The sequence below is a fragment of the Peromyscus californicus genome, unplaced genomic scaffold, assembly GCF_007827085.1.
Source record: "Peromyscus californicus insignis strain IS unplaced genomic scaffold, ASM782708v3 Scaffold_11__1_contigs__length_118956290, whole genome shotgun sequence".
In the NCBI taxonomy this organism is placed as follows: domain Eukaryota; kingdom Metazoa; phylum Chordata; class Mammalia; order Rodentia; family Cricetidae; genus Peromyscus; species Peromyscus californicus.
The window spans coordinates 51,075,364-51,095,196 of NW_026294402.1; the positions used below are offsets into that span (position 1 = coordinate 51,075,364).

The 19,833-nt window shown below is 49.1% G+C and overlaps 1 protein-coding gene across 2 annotated transcripts in view; it reads right to left on the reverse strand.

The window, feature by feature from the left end:
- The window catches only part of Lingo1 (leucine rich repeat and Ig domain containing 1), a 266,682-nt gene that overhangs the window by 43,466 nt on the left and 203,383 nt on the right, over window positions 1-19,833 (reverse strand). The window contains exon 6 of one of the 2 annotated variants that reach the window (XR_008222940.1): window positions 1,809-1,923. The exons of the other annotated variant lie outside the window; for it this stretch is intronic. The gene's annotated coding sequence lies outside the window, so the exon portion shown is untranslated. The remainder of the gene's footprint in view (window positions 1-1,808; window positions 1,924-19,833) is intronic. 2 annotated transcript variants of the gene reach the window in all.

Below are 19,833 nucleotides of genomic sequence, written 5' to 3' on the forward strand. Positions count from 1 at the left end.
TTCTAGGGGAAGAGCTGGTCTTTCCTTTCCTCTCCAAGCTCTGTGCTCCCTGAAAGACCCTAGTTCATAAGCGTGACTACCTGCATATACCCCTCAGGCTTTGAGCATACACTTTAATGAGCCCAGGAAAGGAGACCATGCTGGCAGAAAGTTCAAGGGCTCTTGAACCTGAAGATTCTGGAGAAGAGCAGAAGTAGGAGGTCCCTGCTGGGCACTGGCAAGGCCAGTGGCCCCAGCATCAGGGAGTCCTGTGTCTCCTTTCCCTATAATCCTCATAGCCTTCTGCATGGCTGGGGTTAGCCTTTGAGGTACATGTAATGAAATTGTAATAGTCAGGTGGTCATGGCCCAGAGTGGGCAGGGGACGACCTGTGTGTCTGCCCAGTTCCATGAACTCCATCCCTCAAGGACAGGAGTCTAATGTGGGGATGAAGATAGAGAGAGATACCCTGCCGGGTACTCAGGGCGGAGAAAGCTCTAGATGGTACCTAGCAAGAGAAGACCCATTAGGCACTCCTTGGGGGTTTTGGATGCCCTCAGACCTAGCCTTGCCCAAGGTGCTTGAGGCTGCAACTTAGTACCACTGGGATCTGGAGCCCATGAGGAGAAACCTGACTAACACAGAAGAAGATGGCCTTGCTCAGGTAATTTCCTATTCATGACTGTGGAAGCAGCTGCCTCTTGGGAGTGGATGGGAGGGGCTTCCTCCTGAGACAGTCACAGGAGCTGCATTCCTGAAGTGACTAGGGTAGGCAGTAAGACCCCCTACTGGGCTTCCTTTCTCCTCTAGTCCAACCCTTCTTGGAATCCAGGATGCTATGTCAACTCCATAGCCTGCCTCTCCTCCCTCTCCTTCCAGATGACTTTAGGGCTTCCACTCAGCTTGCAGTGGACCCCATAACAGGAGTCTAGAGTCTTCAGCCATTCCAGGCTGATGGGGTGAGGTAGGATGAAGTAGATGGGAGGTCACCCCATGAGGCTTCTCTCCTCCCCATTATTTAGGGGGTGCTCCCAACTAACCTCCAGGCAAGGGGCAAGAAATAACCCTCAGCAGATCCACTATGTCTTCTCACTGGGCACTTCTTCCTGTAATAAGGGACCTGGCTTATTTGAGACCCTGGACAGTATGTCTACTCTCCTCCTTGGTGTTTCTAACGATGGTCTGTGGACTCCCTGATAGTTCAGTATCCAGGATGGAGAGAGATGAGGCCTGCTGTCTATGGGCCCCAGGTCCCTGGCCTTCCTGGCCTCTGTTTGAATCTCTAGTCAAAATCTTCGTAGTGACATGCAATATACTGTGCAATGGTATTCAGAGGTGTGGCCTGAGGACCTTCCACTCCTACTGCTGGGGATATGCAGAGAGGAAGAATCCTCCCATGAGGAATGAACCCTCACTAGACCCCCAATCTTCTAGCACCTTAATATTGCATTTCCCAGCCTCCAGAATGCTAAATAAGTGTCTGTTGGTCATGGGTTACCCAGCCTAAAGTATCTTTTTGAGCAGCTAGGACAGACTAAGACACCATAACACTACTGTATAGAGAGAAGCACAGAGGCACAGGAGAACTGCAACTCCCAAGATTGTCACATGCCCATCAGAGGGGACTATCCTAGGAGAATAATTATCATGTCTCTGTTTGGCAGCCTGGAGCTCTGTTGAGGATTGTGCCCTCTGCAAGTGCCTACAACTCAATCAATGAACTCTTTCCCCAAAGCTCAAAAATGGCTTCTGGATAGTCAAGAACATCCCCCCAAAAAGGTAATCTTCATTGAGTACCTACTGTGTGCTAGGCACTGTGCTACTATTACCTTATTTAATGTTCAAAGTAGGCCAGGCATGGTGGGACCTGTAACCCCAGCTACTAGAGATCCCAAGGCAGGAAGAGTGTCAATTTGGGGCCATTTGGGGCTATACAACAAGACTCTGGAAAGAAAAGCAAGTAAGTTAGGTCAAATTAACGTGACAGAAGTTGAGTATGGTGGCACACGCTTACACTTAGAGCATTGGTTGGGAGGTGGAGACAGGATAATGAGGAGCTCAAGGTCAGCCTGGTCTATATATTACATTGGGGGATTAGCCTGGGCTACATGAAAACCTATCTCAAAAACAAGACAAACAAACAAAAACCTGGGGCCATTGAAGTGGCTCCGTGGGTTAAAGTGATTGCCACTAAATTTAATGAATGGAGTTCAATCCCAGGACCCATACGGCGGCGAAAGGAAAGGATCGACTCCTGTAGGTTGTCCTCTGATCTCAAAAGTGTGCTATGGCATGCAAGGACGGACACACACACACACACACACACGCACACGCACACGCACGCACGCACACACACACACACGCACGCACGCACGCAGGCACACACACACACACACGCACACGCACACACACACACACACACGCACACACACACACGCACACGCACGCACACGCACACGCACACGCACACACACACACACACACACGCACACGCACACGCACGCACGCACACACACACACACACACACACACACTGTAATAGAGATATTTTAAAGAGAAAATGACCCAGTAGAAGAGGTAGCATTGTCCTCTTACAGTTAAGACTAAGGCTCAGAAGTGACGTGGTCGCTCCACATTCACTGTGTGGAAGGCACTCATTGTTAGCCCTGCTCACACCATGCTGGTCCCACTGTGTCTACACCAAGTTTTCCAGTTTGTACATCTGTGTCCTTTGCAGAGGGGTTTCCTGTGGCCCAGGAACTGGCTGAGTCACAGTTGGGTATCCCAAGAATGTCAGGAGCAGCCTCACCGACGGACACGGAGATGGGAGACAGATGCTTAGCTTCTTCTACCACACTATGATGGGACAGCTCAGGCAGGCACCCTGCAGTCCTCCAGCTGGTCCCCAAGGATCCAGTTACCATAGCAACCTTCCTTTTCCCCATTTTCCTTCATCTTCCCTCCCAGCACTCCAAGAGGTCACTTCCCAAATTCACCACCTGTACCCCGGCCCTCGACTCAGGGTCCACTCCGGGAGCACCAGCCTCAGGACCCACCTGTGTGACTGGTGCCAGATTGACTCTGACCTTGGGAGAGGAGAGGACATTTTCAGTCCCACAAAGCAAAACCTGGGCTCTAATCCTGGGTCTTCCTGCCAGGCCCTTGTCCCCTCAGGATAGTCTACACTCCTTTCTCTGCCTCCTGGGCAAGAGGGCTGGTGTCTGGCACCAGTGTGGCCCCAGCTGCAGGGCTTCCTCAAAGGATGCTGATGGTGCTGCAGGAGTTCAGCTTTGCATAGCAGATGTCTTCCCTTTCCCAGCCCGAGGGAGCCACAGCCATGGGGACAGCCGTGCTGCTCACCATGGTTACCAGCATCGGGCCAGACTCTTCTTCACTTTCAACAAAGGGGCATTTCTGCCAGGAGGCCTCCCAGTGCCGTGACAGGGCTATGGTACATAAAGGGCAGATTGGGGACAATAAAGGGGGGCTCTCCCCGAGGTCCTTGCAGGTCCAGGTGGGGATGTAGGGGCAGAGCAGTGGGGCCTGTCACTGGTTCAGGCAGCTCAACCTCCAGCCTGCGATGTTATTCTACACGGGGAGGTCAGCCTTCTCTCTGCCTTCCTATGCTGGGGCAGGGCGCTCAGTCACTGCTGATCAGGAGGGGACCGAACAAGGTGATGTTTTGAGAAGAGCACAAGTCTCTCCTCAAGATGTCTGCCTTCAAATCTCTGATCCTTGTTGGCTTGTGACCTTGACCTTGATTTTCCTGCCTGCCGTCTAAGTACAGTAGTATCAAAAGGAAAGGACAAATGTTCATTCCTTGAGCATAAGTCTCCTGAGTACTTTCCAGGTGCTGAGGCCCTGAAAGGAGACAGGTCCAGGACTCCTGGTTTCTCTCTTCCACAGTTTAGAACACAGTTTGGTTTTCATATTTTTCTTTTATGTCTAATTTCTGTTTATGGAAGCCAAGATTGGTTTTTTTCCTTCAGGTACTGACAGAAAGATGTCTTTTTTTTTTTTTTTTTTTTTTTTTTTTTGGGTTTTTCGAGACAGGGTTTCTCTGTGTAGCTTTGCGCCTGTCCTGGAACTCACTTGGTAGCCCAGGCTGGCCTCGAACTCACAGAGATCCGCCTGGCTCTGCCTCCCGAGTGCTGGGATTAAAGGCGTGCGCCACCACCGCCCAGCGAAAGATGTCTTTTCAAGTAAACTTTCTCCATAAGTAAGTTGATTAGAGGATAATAGTATGGCAGTTTGGCAAAACCTTCTGAGATGGGATCTGGGGGTGTAACTCAGTTGGCAGGGCACTTGATGAGCATGCGTGAGCCCCTGGGTTTGGTCTCACACAGTTTAAACCAAGTATGGTGGCAAGCTGCTGTAATCACCAGGTGGACACAGAAGAAGCAGAAGTTCAAGGCCATCCCTGGTTACGTAATGAGTTGGAAGCCAGCTTGGGCTACCTGAGACCCTGTTTCTAAAAGAAAACCCAAAAGGAAATCCTGAGGCGGACCTTTGAAACAGTGGAAGTTGGGAATCTCTGAGCTGACAGGCAGCCAGAATGGGGTGTGCCTGACCTCCACACCTCACACCTCACAGATGCTGAGTGCTCGGCCTGTGGCTCTCAGTGATCTTCAGTAACTCTTCCTGTTTTCCAGACCCTAACTGACTCTCACACCTCAAAATCACCTCCCCTGACCAACCCTACCCTGCTGACCTCTTCCCAGGCTTGCTCTGGCTAAGAGGAGCAGAAAGCTGGGAGGTAGGGTGCCAGCACATCGGGGCTTCCCCCCAAAGCAGGGTCTGGACCCTCTGCTGCCCCTGTGTGACTGAGGGCTGAAAGCCTCTGCCAGCTCCTCTGTAAGAGCCCTGATGGTGGAGAGGAGGCCGGAGCGACTTTAATCACCACGGCTGTCACGCCCTGAGCCAGCCTCCCCGCTCCTGCCTGCCCCTTGGGAGCTGAACTATTGTCACATTTTCTTAGCTCTCTCTCCAATCTCCACTTGCCCTTTCTCTGTGCTTGGCCATACATCATCCTTAAAGGTTGGCGTGAACCAGAGGGAATGAGGCAGGAGGGGTGCTTGGGGATAGCCCCAGGAAGGAGGTTTGCTTTGGCCCCAGTGCAGCTGTCTGGGGCTCCAGTGAAGAAGGGTGAGTTTGGCCAGCTGCCCACCACGTGGGGCCAGCCTCGTGTGAGGCTGGTCATCACCCAGCAGGTCACTGCTGCCACTCTGACCCGCTGCCTACTGTGCATTCTGCCCGCTTTGCTGGCTGAGGCCTCACTCTGTCCACCTTCAGACTCATGCTTAACAATGGCCCCCATGGTGGAGTGAGGCTCTGCATCCCTCCTGTACCCCAAGCAGGATTCTGAGCACTTCTGTGAATATCATCCCTTTTGCAAGATTCTTCTTGTACTCCTCGATCTTTTTTTTTTTTTTTTTTTTTTTTTTTTTCCAGCATCTCCATTAGAATTGTAACCAGAGATCACGGTGGTCCAGCCTGGCTCCGCTGCCTACCTGACCGTGCTGTCTTGGTTGTATAGCCATGTTCAAATTCTGGTCCTTGGTTCCTGACTGATCTCACTTGGGATATCCTTATCTTGAAGATCAAGAGGACAGAGGCTGAGGGGCTTCTCCACGTGTCTTTGCTGAGGCTTCCCTGATCCTGCCCAGAAGCCTTCTCTTTGGTTTTTCAGCTATGAAAGCCCCCACATTCTCCCTTCCAGCCAGCCTTCCTTTGAATGCCAGTTCTGTGTGGACTTTCTGCAGTAGTTTAAGTACAGGGAAGAGTGGGTCCCGACACTGGACAGATGTGTTAGCCCAGAATCTTCCAGGGGTGGCTGCCCTGCTTTCTTCCATCTTGGTCTCCTTGTAGGTTTACCTCTGGGCTTGGCAAGCCCAGCTTTTGTTGATGTCCCCAAGGTGCCTTGTCAGTTATTCTCAGGGGCTAAGGCATCTCTACTCACTGCTGTGGTCCAGATAGGCTGGCTGGCTTGCCTTCTTTTCCTTCCTTCCTTCCTTCCTTCCTTCCTTCCTTCCTTCCTTCCTTCCTTCCTTCCTTCCTCCCTCCCTCCCTCCCTCCCTCTCTCTCTCTCTCTCTTTCCTTCGTCATTCTTCCTTTCTTTCTTCCCCTCCCTCCCTCCCTCCCTCCCTCCCTCCCTCCCTCCCTGCCTGCCTGCCATTCTTCCTTCCATCTTTTGGTAGCACTGGGGATTGCCCCTCGGGCCTCTTGAACATGAATGAAGTTCTCTACCCCTTCTACTTCTCGATGCTTATTTAGAGAAAGGGTCTCACGAAGTTGCCCAAGCTGGACTTGAATTTGCTCTGTAGCTCAGGCTGCCCTTGAACTTTTGATCCTTCCCAGCTTAGCCTCCTGCGTAGCTGAGATCATAGACCTGTGTTGTCAGGCCCCAGCTCCTCTAGGATTTGTGAAGGCAATGAGCCAATATGTTTGGCAATCTTGCTTCCATTTTCTGAAGGGACAGGGCCACTTTCCTTCTTTGTTGCATTGGGCTGGGATTTGTTCTCACTGAAGGAAGGCCGTATTCTTGCTGAGGAAGCTTCTAGCATAGCATGCTGTCAGATCACCGTCCTGTGAGGCTCTCTGCCCACCTAGAGCTGGGCATGAGATGGACTAGACCTCGTGGACATCCATTCTCTGTTCACTTGCTCAGTCTCTATGTGTTTCTACCGACCAGTACGGCTCTAAGGTAGGGCTCTCGACTTCTCTGAACACAGGGATGCCCTTGCAGGAGTCTAACATCCTTAGGTACCAACAGTGTGAGCCCCAGCAGGAGCTTTCATCTTTCCTGAGAGCAAGTTCTGGGCTTGTAGAGGGCCAAGTAGTGTGAGTGGAGGATGTTCAAGATGGGACAGGCTTCTGATGATCACGTGTCCCAGAGTTTGTGCTCTCCCTGGCAGCCCTATGCAGGCTTGGCCTACTTTACTGGGGCCCTTGGTACTCAAGGGTCCTAGAGCAAGTACTGCTTGGGCTCAAAGCCTACCCCTCCCCAGTCAGCTGGTGACACTGGGCCTGTTCCAGGTCTGTTTCCCCATCTTTAAAATGGAGTTAAGAGCATCTAACTCCACTGGGAGATGGTGAGGATTTAATGGGTGATGGATTTAATGGTTGAACTCTTGCATGGTACCCAGGCAGTACTTAACTCAGCACACAGAGCTAGTGCCTTATGTCTGTCTGGCTCATTCAAAGCCCTCAAGGGAAGAGGCAGGAGGGGACAGGTGGGCAGGCAGGATTGGGTCCCCCTTCCACCACAGCTTGCTCTTCTCAACTCTCCCCTGTCACGTGACAGCTGCCAGATGCTACTGGCAGGGCCAGAGATGAGGTCTTGAGAGCACGCTCCCTCCTGAGATGCATGGTCACATTTATAGTCTCCCACCAGCCTGACCTTCTGAGGAAGGTGACCTTGAGGGCCAGCAGGACAGGGTAAACCAGGATGGTGAGGGGCTAAGAGCTAGTGGATCCAGGCGCCTTGGCTCTGCCGGACCCTCTGAAAGCCTAGTCTTAGCACCGCTGGAATTCTTAAGCTGGGATTTCAGTTTAATTACGTATTGATTAAATGGAACAAAGGCACGGGGCTCCAGGGAGCAGACTCTGAGTGCCTGATGGAATTTCAATTGTGCCGGTCCCTGCCTCACTCTCCTACCCAAACTCTCCCTGCAGCAGAGGACTGACTCCCCATGGGCTCTGCCAGCCTCACAGACCCAGCCGGAGCAGAAGAATAGCAGGTGGCCCTTGGCCACAATGCATGGGGTTCACTTTCTTGCCTCAGCTCCCAGAATCTTACTCGCTTACTGTTCCAAATCCTAGTCATGTACATGACCTGGCCAAGGTCAGAGACAGACTCCTCCCTGTGGGACTCCTCCCTGTGGGACTCCTCCCTGTGCTCAGCACTGCTCTCCAGAAGGTCCTGGGTAACATGGACACCCTTGCTCTGTCTCCAAGCTCCCTAAGACCCCCACACTGAAAAAAAAAAAAACACTTAAGCCCTGTTTAACAGGATTGATTGGATGTCTGCCTTGTACACATTCTTGTCAGGGTCTGGGAGTGAGTCTGCTGCTGTGTCTGTCCTTCCTGGAATTGCAGTCTTATCTGGGGACCAAGCATGCTCTTTCTGCAGAGATGATGTCTAACCTGAGGCTTGGAGAAAGAGAAGATAGGCAGGCAAAGGCAGGGCTGGGCCATAGAGAGGAGAATCCCTCCAAGGAAAAGAAACAGCGTGTACGGAGTCCAGACAAAGGGGATGGGGGCTCTTTGTCGGGACAGAGGAGGCTGGATCAGAGAGGTAAGGAGCAGGTATGAGCAGAATCCACCCCAAGAGGCCTGTGGTTGTCACACCGGGGCACCTCCACATTCCGAGCACTCTCCTCTCACACTGGAGTTTGGGAGACTGGCTGACAACAGGGAACAGAGTTGCCAGTTGGTGACTCTGTTCCCTAACTGGTGACTTGTTCAGGAAGGAGCTTATAAACCAGTTCTAGCCAGTGACAGGTAAAATGAGAAAGGACATGTCTGAAACACCCAGCTCTGAGGCCCACTCGTTTTTGGAATTCATGTGGTTTCCTTTTTTCTTTTTCTCTTTTTTTTCAAGACAGGGTTTCTCTGTGTAGTTTTGGTGCCTGTCCTGGATCTCGCTCTGTAGACCAGGCTGGCCTTGAACTCACAGAGATCTGCCTGGCTCTGCCTGCCGAGTGCTGGGATTAAAGGCGTGTGTCACTGCCACCCGGCTCATGTGGTTTCTTTATTGAATAAGCCAGGGTCTTTGTTACTTAAGCCTCCTGACTGAGGATCCACATAGACTGTGGGGAGGACTCTAAACCTCATTTCACAGCAGCCAGGAGCCATGGAGGAAGTCTAACATGCAAATAATTTCCCTTGAAAAAATTATTGATTTAGCCGGGCGATGGTGGCACATACCTTTAATCCCAGCACTTGGGAGGCAGAGGCAGGTGGATCTCTGAGTTCGAGGCCAGCCTGGTTTAAGTGAATTCCAGGACAGCCAGAGCTACACAGAGAAATCCTGTTTCAAAAAAAAATCATTGATTTTATTACCATGTGTATGTGTGTACATGATATGTGTGTGTTGGGGGAGCACATGTGTGTAGGTCAGAGGACAACACTTAGAGTTGTTTCCCTCCTTCCAGCTTCACAGTTTCCAGAACTCACACTCATGTTTTCAGGCTTGTGCAGTGAGCACTGTTAATCGCTGAACCATCTCCCTGGCCCTGGCAAATAGATTTCCTTATACAAATATCACTTCAACAATATAAGGATAATACCACTGACCTGTATACCAAAAGGGTTAAGATAGTAAATTTGTAATATATTTATTAATTCCTTGAGAATTTCATATGGTGTATTTTGATCACATTTATCCTTCACTCTTCCCACTAATTCTTACGAGATCCACTCCTCAGCTCCCACCACTTCCCAATCTTGTGTTCTCTCCTTTATTTTAACAACCTGCCAAGGCCAATTCGTGCCGGCCATATGCTCTTGGGTGTAGGGCCATCCACTGGAGTGTGGTCACCCTACCCAGGGCCACATCCTTAAAGAGAACGGACTCTCTCTTCTCCAGAAGACATCAGCTGTCAACAGCTCCCCAGTTAGGGTGAGAGCTCATGACACCTTCTCCCCTTAATGCTAAAATGTTGACCAGCTTGATCTTGTGTGGGCCTGTGCAGGCAACTGCTGCTGTGTAAGAGACCTGTCACGTCCAAAAGACACTATTTTGCTCTGGTTGTCCCCAACTTGCTTAGAATCTTTCTACCCATTTTTCTCCATGAAGGTGATAGAGATGCTTCTTCTGTGGCCTAGCATCCCATTGGGTGATGGAGATGCTCCTACTGTGGCCTAGCATCCCATTGGGTGATAGAGATGCTCCTTTTGTGGCCTAGCATCCCATTGGGTGATAGAGATGCTCCTTCTGTGGCCTAGCATCCCATTGGGTGATGGAGATGCTCCTATTGTGGCCTAGCATCCCATTGGGTGATGGAGATGCTCCTTTTGTGGCCTAGCATCCCATTGGGTGATGGAGATGCTCCTTCTGTGGCCTAGCATCCCATTGGGTGATAGAGATGCTCCTATTGTGGCCAACATCCCATTGGGTGATGGAGATGCTCCTATTGTGGTCCAGCATCCCATTGGGTGATGGAGATGCTCCTATTGTGGTCCAGCATCCCATTGGGTGATGGAGATGCTCCTTCTGTGGCCTAGCATCCCACTGCCTCTTACTCTCTGCACTGTGATCTGTTGTGAGAGTTTGTGTCAATCACTGTCCACAGTATAAAGCAAATTCTCTGATGAGATCTGAGAGCCGCACTAATCTATGGGTAGGCAGATAAGAATTTAGAGACAGTTTAATAAGATTATGTCCACATAGCATGATGATACTAGTAGGTTCCACCCTGTGGCCTGTGAGCTCCCCAACCATGGGTTCTTGGCAAGATTTACAGTGCCAGGCATGGTTTTCCTCCTGTGGAGTGGGCCTTAAATCCAAGCAGAAACAGTTGGTTACCTCCATAAGGTTTGTGCTAAGACTGTAAATTTTATGTATATTTTGCTGGAATAAAAAAGTGGAGAAAAGTTTGTCGCCCTGGGTACAAAGTCAAGATTGTTTAGTGCAACAACAAGCTTCCTATCAGGGAGGTGACTAAGAAGAAGGCCACCATCATGACAAAGGGCTGGGAATGCATCCCATAACCAAGCTAGGTACAGCGTGATAAACTTTCAAGATTTTTTGTTTTGCTTTGTTTTTTGAGACAGGGTTTCTCCGTGTAATAGTCCTGGCTATCATAGAACTCATGCTGTAGACCAGGCTGGCCTCAAACTCAGAGATCCGCCTGCCTCTGGGTTGAAAGGCGTGCGCCACCACCCGACCTTCAAGTCTTTGTCCATTCTAATGTTCACAGCATTGCCGGTTACTTTCCCTCTTCCCTCGGCGTTAGAAGATGCTCGGCCTTGGCTGGGGAGACAGCTCAATAGGCAGACTGCTTGCCATGCAAATGGGAGGACCAGAGTTCTGATTTCTAGAACCCATGTGGAGAAGCATAAAAGCTGGCTTATGTGGGAGCCTTCTCGTACCCCAGCACTTTGGGAGCAGAAATGGGAAAGCCTGATGGCAAACTGGCCAGCTAGACTAGCCAGAATTAGCAAGTTCTAGGTTCAGTGAGCAATTCTGTCTCTGTAAATAAAATGGAGAGCAGTCAAGGAAGACACTTGTCAACTTTGGGCTTGCGCATGTGTATACACATACACACACACGAACACACACACATACACGAACACACACACACACACACACCCCACATAGATCACATACTAAAAAGAAAGAAAGGGAGGGAGGGAGGAAGGAAGGAAGGAAGGAAGGAAGGAAGGAAGGAAGGAAGGAAGGAAGGAAGGAGGGTAGGTCAGTCCTGGGCTGTTGAGACCACCTCGACCAGCAAGGAAGACACAACACCGAGCTCCTCTTTCTGCCGTTTATTCAGGAACCTTGAACAATCTTCTGACCCCGGGGAAGCCAGCCCACGCCCTTTATAGCCACTGGGCAACCAACCCCGTAGTGCCACGTGGACAATGCCGATAGGGTCAGACATACGCAAGCAAGCCAGATTCCACGCCCAAGCCAAATTAGGAGTTGTTTATCCCAGAGAACACCTGCCATCGGGAAGGCGGAAGCCGGACGCCGGACGCCGGCGCCATCTTTGAGGCGCGGCCGTGCACGGCTCTCTACACTGGGCCTGAGTGAAATTCTCCAGGATGAGAGGGACTCTACCCAGCACTCCTTGCTCTCCTCCCTCTCCACTCTGTCTTCTTTTGTAGCTCTCATCACTTCCAAATATTGCCATAGGGTCAGCTTTAGCTCAAGCGATTATCATCGAGTATTGCCATAGCTGACGTATTTATCTTGTTTATTGTCTGTTCTCCCACTCAGCCTGTGCTGTCCAATATGGAGGCCACTGGCCACAAGAGACTGTTTGGTCACAGGAAATGTGACTAGTCTGAACTGCCACATGCTATAAGTATAAAATACACATCAGATTATGAAGACTTGGTGTTAAAAACTGAATAAAAGATCTCATCTTTAATTTTAATAACACCACTCACTGAAGCCTATAAAATTAATCTCATCCGACTCTTACGAAGTAGCTGCTAGAAATTTAGCACGAACTCTATGTCCCACAATGCTGTTCTGCTGGAGAGCATTGCAATAGACTAGGGATTGATGAACTGTGGCCTGAGTGTCGGATGCAGCAAGCCACCTGTTTGAGGGTGGCCCAAGAACAAGAATAGTTATTCCATCTCTAAGGGATTATGAGAAAACAAAGAAATTAAATATACTCAACGAACCATCAAAGATCACACGTGGCCCGCAAAGCCCAGACTGCTTACTCCGGCACTTGACAGGAAGTATCTGTGGCTGTTGTTGCTGCTGCTGGGCTGTAAGATTGGCCAAGGCTTGGACTTTGGTCAGTTCTGTTTTTCGTTGTGTCCCTAGTGCCTCATGCGATACGTACACTGTTGAATACGTAGTAAGTGTTCAGCAAACATTGGCAAGTGGATGACTGGATGGCTGCGATTCCGATGGCTGTTGGCCCTGCTGCTCCTGAGGGCAGATGTGTACCCAGGTCCCCTCCATCCTACCACCCTACAGGACATGGGACCCAGCCATGACCTGTGGGTGACCTGGGGATGACCTGTGGGTGACCTGGGCCGTGTACTGTCTCTCACCATCTGTTTCAAGGTCAGAGCTGCTAGGGATTCTTCCAGCTGCTGGGGCTTTGTGGTGGAGGATGTGGACAGGAACTCGCCCACTCCTTGACCTCAGAGCAATGCCGGTTATGGAGGAGGAAGGGCTCTGTGTGGGGAAGGGAGTTAGTCCTGGCTGGGAAGGCGGGTTTGGAGAATTTGGTCCTCAGGGTCAGATCTTCTCCTGGGAGCCAAGGAGCCTGTATTTTCGGAAGGCAAAGTGACTGGAGCCTACAGAGAGTCCTAGTCAACACTGGGTCCTGCCTCCCTGTGTAGGGTATCAGAAACCAAAGCTTGTCCATTACGATTTTTTCTTTAAGTAGGTTTTGTGTTTTGGCTCCTTTGTGTTTAGCTTGTATATCTTTTGTAATATAATTATTTTTATTTTCAAATTTGTATTTTATTTTTTGTTGTTGTTTTTGAGACAGGGTATATAGTCCTTGCTGTCCCGTGTAGAACAGGCTGACCTTGAACTCAGAGATCTGCTTGCCTCTGCCTCCTGAGTGCTAGGATCAAAAGCATGTACCACCATGCCTGGCTTGTAATTTAATTCTTCTTTTGGTTTCCATTGTTTTTAGTTTTTGAGACAAGATCTTACTAAGTAGCACAGGTTTGAATTTTTGAGAGGCAGGTTAGACAGACTCTCTGGTAGGCAGACAGAGAGCGGCCAAAGGGCCATGGCAGGTAATAAAGGTAGTCAGTTTCCAGGACTGCCAGCATCCTCCTCACCCTCCTGACGTGAAACAAAAGCCTGGCGGCGTTTGTCTCCACCAGCAGGTCTCCTGCTGATGGACTGGCTCCACAAGTTCAAAGCCTGCTCAGGATGGTCACGCAAGAGCTGCTGACCAATCAACCATCCCTCTTCAAACTGACCAACCCTAAAGCTGGGTGGGGGAGCTCTTCAGAGGCTTCAAACCCCAGCCAGCCGTCAAGAAGACACAGGATTTCTTGGCTTGTCAAGTTCTTCTTGCTTGTCAGAGGGTCTTTTTCTCTGTGTGTCTCTGAAACACGTGTGTGTTTCCTCACCCTCAATAAACGCCCTCCATCAGAACTGCTTGAGATTTCTCTGCTGTGACCTGTTGCAGTTCAGATTTTCCTGCCTTTGAATTCTTTAACGGGCAGAGAAAATGAACCTGACCGAGACCGCTAAACGGTATTATTTCCAGACTCCTAGACGCATCACTTTCTGTCCTACCCACTCAGCCTCCCGAGTACAGACTTACAGGTGTGGGCCATCACGTCCCCAGCTTATAAAACCCCAGGGCCCGTGGGATGGTTCAGAGGGTTGAGGCACTTGCTATGCGAGCCTGATGACTTGACTTTGATCACACATAAACGTAGAAAGGGGAGAACCAACTCCACAAAGTTGTCCTGTGAGACACACACACACACACACACACACACACACACACACACACACACCAAGAATAATCCCTTTTCACCTTTTGTATCTTCTAGCATGTGTAGTGAAGTGAAAAGAATGGGTTTTGGCATCTGCCTTTTCATACACAGCCCAGAGGGAGGATACAGAAGCCCCCAAGAAATGCTCAAAGCATGAGGTGAGGTAGATTCACTCCGGCAGAAGGGGGAGGGTCTCCTGGAGGCCTGGCCTTTGAATCAGACTCACTTTCCAGGGGGACACACTTCACCTTTCTGGAACTGGTTCTCTCTTCTGGTAGAATGTCTCACAGGGATGGGGTTGAGAGGGTCAGACAGTGGCTGAGTAGAGAGAGGCCCATGACAGCCCTGGGTGAGTGGCTTCAGACCCCCTGGAATGGGAATTGTAAGTGGTTGTGAACAGCTTGATAGGGAAGCCGGGAACTGAACCTGGGTCCTCCGCAAGAGCACTAACCACTCTTCCTTCCCTTCTTTCTTTCTTTCTTTCTTTCTTTCTTTCTTTCTTTCTTTCTTTCTTTCTTTTTTTGTTTTTTTTCAAGACAAGGTTTCTCTGTGTAGTTTTGGTGCCTGTCCTGAATCTCACTCTGTAGCCCAGGCTGGCCTCGAACTCACAGAGATCCGCCTGGCTCTGCCTCCTGAGTGCTGGGCTTAAAGGCGTGCGCCACCACCCAGCTCTTTTTTTCTTTCTTTGTTTCTCTATGCAGTCCTGGCTGTGCTATGTAGCTGACTATATAGACCAGGATGGCCTCAAACTCAACCTCCTGAATGCTGGGCTTAAAGGTGTGTGCCACCATGCCCAGCGCACTAAGAGTTCTTAACTGCTGAGCCACCTCTCCAGACTTTCCTTTTTTTAATTTTTTTTAAATTTTTATTTCATTTTATTTTATTATTTATTTATTTTATTATTTATTTATTTATTGGTTTTTTCGAGACAGGGTTTCTCTGTGTAGCTTTGCGCCTTTCCTGGAACTCACTTGGTAGCCCAGGCTGGCCTCGAACCAGACTTTCCTTTTAATTTGTCCAAAACATAGCCTCCATCATGTGGTATTTGGCTGGAATCTCCAGCTCAGTCCCATTTCTCTCTCTCCAAACCCCACCCTCTCAGAAAAACCACCAAAAAGTCCAGTTCCACATTCCTGGCGGTTGTGTCAGCTCCTCCCCTGAAGCTGCTAGCTGCCCAATCCCCGCCTAAAGTGTTATCATTGGGCACAAACCCAGCTTGTGGTGGACACGTCATCACCCCGCACCTACAGGGTATTTAAGTTCCCTCTTTTAGATCGTCGATGTGACTCTTTTCCCGCCCCTTCCCCTGCCTTGGTCTCTGGGAGCTGGAGGAGTCACCCGGGAGCTGCTTTGCTCAGAATAAACCTGGTCTTGTATTTTTTAATTTGGCTTGTTCTGGTTTACTGCATTGGCGGAGAAACCCTATTATTCGGGTACAGAAAACCTATTATCTTGGTGCCGAAACCCGGGAGAGGTTCAGCCTTCCCCACCAGGCAGACCGGTCCCCTGGCCACATGGGGGGCCACTCTTCTATCTCCCTCCCCACTAGACAGGATTGACTTTTGACTTGCGTAAGTCGCCCATTTCCAAGCCACCACCTACAGAGGTCAGGGACCTCTTCTGGGTTATGACCCCTTCTGGGTCAAGTCTCTCGGGGTTCCTGCCAAGCTGTGGCTGCACCAGGCAACTCTGCTTTGTTTCCAGGGCATCCTTGTTCTGTAGGACCTTTATAGAGGAGACGTCCTACCCAAAGGCAGCCCCATGGCCACTGCTGGACACCGGGCTATAGCAGTGGACACACCGCTCTAGTCTTCAGCCTCTGGAACCGGCTTGGAAATGGGCAACTGTGGGTCTAAACCCAATCCTCAGTCACCCCCGGGGTGTCTACTGCAAAATTTATCCAAACTGGGGCTGTCTCACACCATGTGATGAATGGTTGGAGCTCTCTTATCCAGGGTTTTTGAGCTTTGCACTCCCGCCCCTTCCTCTTTCCTGTTCTCTGTCTGTCTGTCTGTCTACCTGCCTCTTGTGTCTCCACTCCGAGATGAACTTTTGTCCTTTCACCCTCCCCATCCCCCAGGAAACCTCTTGCAGTAACTCTGTTGTTCCTGGTGTGTTCTCTTAGTGGCATTCCTTGGCAGGGCCCGCCGAAAGGTACCCACTTGGCCTTTTTACTCACTAGGCTCTCCTGGCATTTGGTCTGGCCATGTTGGGATTCTACCCGCAACAGATTCATTCTCTTTGTCGTTTCTGTCTGCTCTCCCGCCCTAAACTGTGTAAATGTCCTGTTACAATATGGGAGTCAGAGCTGGAGGGGCTGGCTGTTTGGTACCCAGCACATGATTGTTCTCCCTTACAGCATCTGCTGATCTGGTCCTCAATAATGTATGTATAGATCATTTGTCTGTGACTGAATCTAATTCCAAATTTTAGAGTCCCATCCTTCCTATGTTACTTTCCACATGGACACACGTGTGCTTGTCTGGCTCCTGCACCCACGTGGACATCTCCCCTGCTCACTCCCCTCTCCCAGCAGCCTGGGAGACCCACAGCTTAAGCTCTAGCCCACTGTATTCTCCATGTGGTTCTGGCTCTTGCAGCCTGCAGACCCACATGGACACCTCCCTTATCTTCTGCCCCTTCCTGGCTTAATGATGAAAATGATTTAAGGTATGTAAAGATGTTTCAGACTTCTGTTCCCTTTCTGTGTTATTTTATTTATTTATTTATTTTTTGGTTTTTTGAGACAGGGTTTCTCTGTGTAGCTTTGCGCCTTTCCTGGGACTCACTTGGTAGCTAGCCCAGGCTGGCCTTGAACTCACAGAGATCCGCCTGGCTCTGCCTCCCGAGTGCTGGGATTAAAGGCGTGCGCCACCACCGCCTGGCTCCTTTCTGTGTTATTTTAACACTGGAATTTCAGAAGTTCAGAGTTTTAGCACTATCTGATAAATGGAGTTCTGATAAACTGCTAGAGCACAGACTGCAGACCCACTACGCTACCTCAGTTTCCACCTCTGTCCTACAGCTCGTTTTCACTCTCAACTTCCTCTTGGAACTTATAGGAACACACTTGCATATCGTTCCACTTCACAACGCTCTCTCTCTTCCTCCATGGACTCGGATTTTATTACAACGGCATGGCCTCAATACAAATAAATGGCCAAAATTGGCGAACTTGTGATTTCCCAGTTCTCACAAATCATTAACAACTGCTACTGCCACAGACAAAGGGTCTTATACCTAAACTTACTCTGCTACACTTCCAAAGTCTCCTACCTCTAAGGCTCTACTTCCTCACTTCTGAAAATCTTTTATTCCTATGGCTTCTCACATGCCGCTCTATACTGTATACTCTTATTTCAGGATTTGTAAGTTGGCTCATCTGACACAGTTTAAAATCTACATAATTTGGAACAAAGTCTGTTTCCCATGGAAAGTTTTGTTTGTCTCGCTGTTAGAAAAGTTCTGTCTATTTTGTATGTATGTATGGATCTGTGCCTGTATGTTTCTTGTGGACATGGAGCCACACAGAATTACTTCAGGCTCAGTTGGGTGTGTAAATGTACATGGCCACTGCATGCTTGTTTCTGACTGGTCTTGGATGCGTGTTTTACTATTTTCCATGTGTGTTGGTAATAGCTCAGCTGTTACTATTGCAACTAACTGCCTGGGCTCAGAATTTGCCTCTGGACTTTCTGGCCACTGAACCTGATGAAATGACAGAGATTCATATGTCATTTGGGTATGGATAATATTAAAGTTATTTTGTGCTGTTCTACCTTATTTAAAAAAAACAGCTGAGGGAATTGGGTATGGTTAAAATTCTATAACAAAAAGTTAACTTAAAACTTGTAACTCTGAAGCCGGGCGGTGGTGGTGGCGCACGCCTTTAATCCCAGCACTCGGGAGGCAGAGCCAGGAGGATCTCTGTGAATTCGAGGCCAGCCTGGGCTACCAAGGGAGTCCCAGGAAAGGCGCAAAGCTACACAGAGAAACCCTGTCTCAAAAAACCAAAAAACCAAAAAACAAACAAACAAACAAACAAAAAACCTTGTAACTCTGAATTGGAACTGCTCTGGGAAACAACACGTAGTCAGCCACCATTTTAATTAAATTACAGCCACGTGGGCAGTCACCATTTCAATTAAAGTACAGCTACGTGGTCTGCCACCATTTCAATTAATGTACAGCTACGTGGTCAGCCACCATTTCAATTAAAGTACAGCTACGTGGGCAGCCACCATTTCAATTAATGTACAGCTACGTGGGCAGCCACCATTTCAATTAAAGTACAGCTACGTGGTCTGCCACCATTTCAATTAAAGTACAGCTATGTGGGCAGCCACCATTTTGACTAAGGATGGAGAAGAGGAATGTCAAGTGACATTACCACCATCTCGACTAAAGGTGACCTCATGGAGTGGGCCTACCAAGGAGACATCAGGTCTCCAAGATATTTTGGATTAGGATGGATTTTTTTATGATAATTCCTGTCCTGTCTGATAAACACGGTTTATGAAAGTAGGATTTTAAGCAATGCTGGTTTAGTGAGGCATTAAAACTGCACCTTCATGCATTCATGCACAGGGACGTATCTTATTGGCAGCCAGATTTTGTATGTCTAACCTTGCTTTTACTAACATTGTTCAGCTGTAGCTAGTTTGGCAAACTAAGTCATATAGAAAACTGTTGTGTTCTATCATGGTGTACCATAAAGGGATCAGGGAAGATCCCAGTCTCTGTGGACTGTGTTTATGAGTTAAAAGTCTTATCTTGATAAGATAAGAGCTTCCATTCAGAAACTGTTATTTTTTAAGGCTAACCTTAACAGGGATAAAGCTATAAAATCCTAATCTTATGAGACATACAAGTTAACCGTCAGTCACCTCATGAAGGATCAACTTCTTTGGTATGTTCAGACTTAGCTTCTCAGATATTTTCAAAGTTAAACCTAAAACAAGTAACTAGAAACAAACATTTGTCTAGTTTAGATATACCTAACAGATAATGATCCTCAAACGCTTCAGAGATCTGAGAATATGGCATTTAAAATCTTTAATAAAAAGGCTTTTCATGATAGAGACATGCCAGCTCCTTGCAGCACCCCTGTCTCCTCCAAAGAAGATGGCTGGGCGCAGAACTTCCACCTGGAGCTTGCTTCAAATGTAGCAAATCCAGCCACAGCAGAAAAAAACCTGCCTTTCACCTGACTACTGCCAAGACCCTGTCCAGACTGTGGACAAGCAGGACACTGGGGAGCTGATGGCCCCACTTTGCCAAGACAAGGTAGGCCGGTCTCCCCAAATTCCGACTCCACAGGAAAGTCTGTCAGATCTTCTGGGACTGGCAGCTGAAGACTGATACTGCCCTGGAACCTCTGTCCCGGAGGACCACAGAGGAACCTGGGGTAGCTGTCTAGGGAGTGGGAAGTCCCTGTTGTTTTTAATAGATTCGGAAGCTGCTTTCACGTCTGCTTACTCAGGTGAAGTTTCTCCTTCTCGGATCTCATGGTGTTTGATGACTAGGGTCCTGATAACTTTACCAGTTTAACAGCTCTCCCCTGAGCCCTCAAGGCTACAGCCACCTTGGTAGTTCATTAATTAAGTTTCTTGTTAAAAATATAGACAGATTTGCCTTGTTCACAGGCTTCACAGTAAAGGATAAACAGGTTTCAGATGTAACTTCCCACTAAAG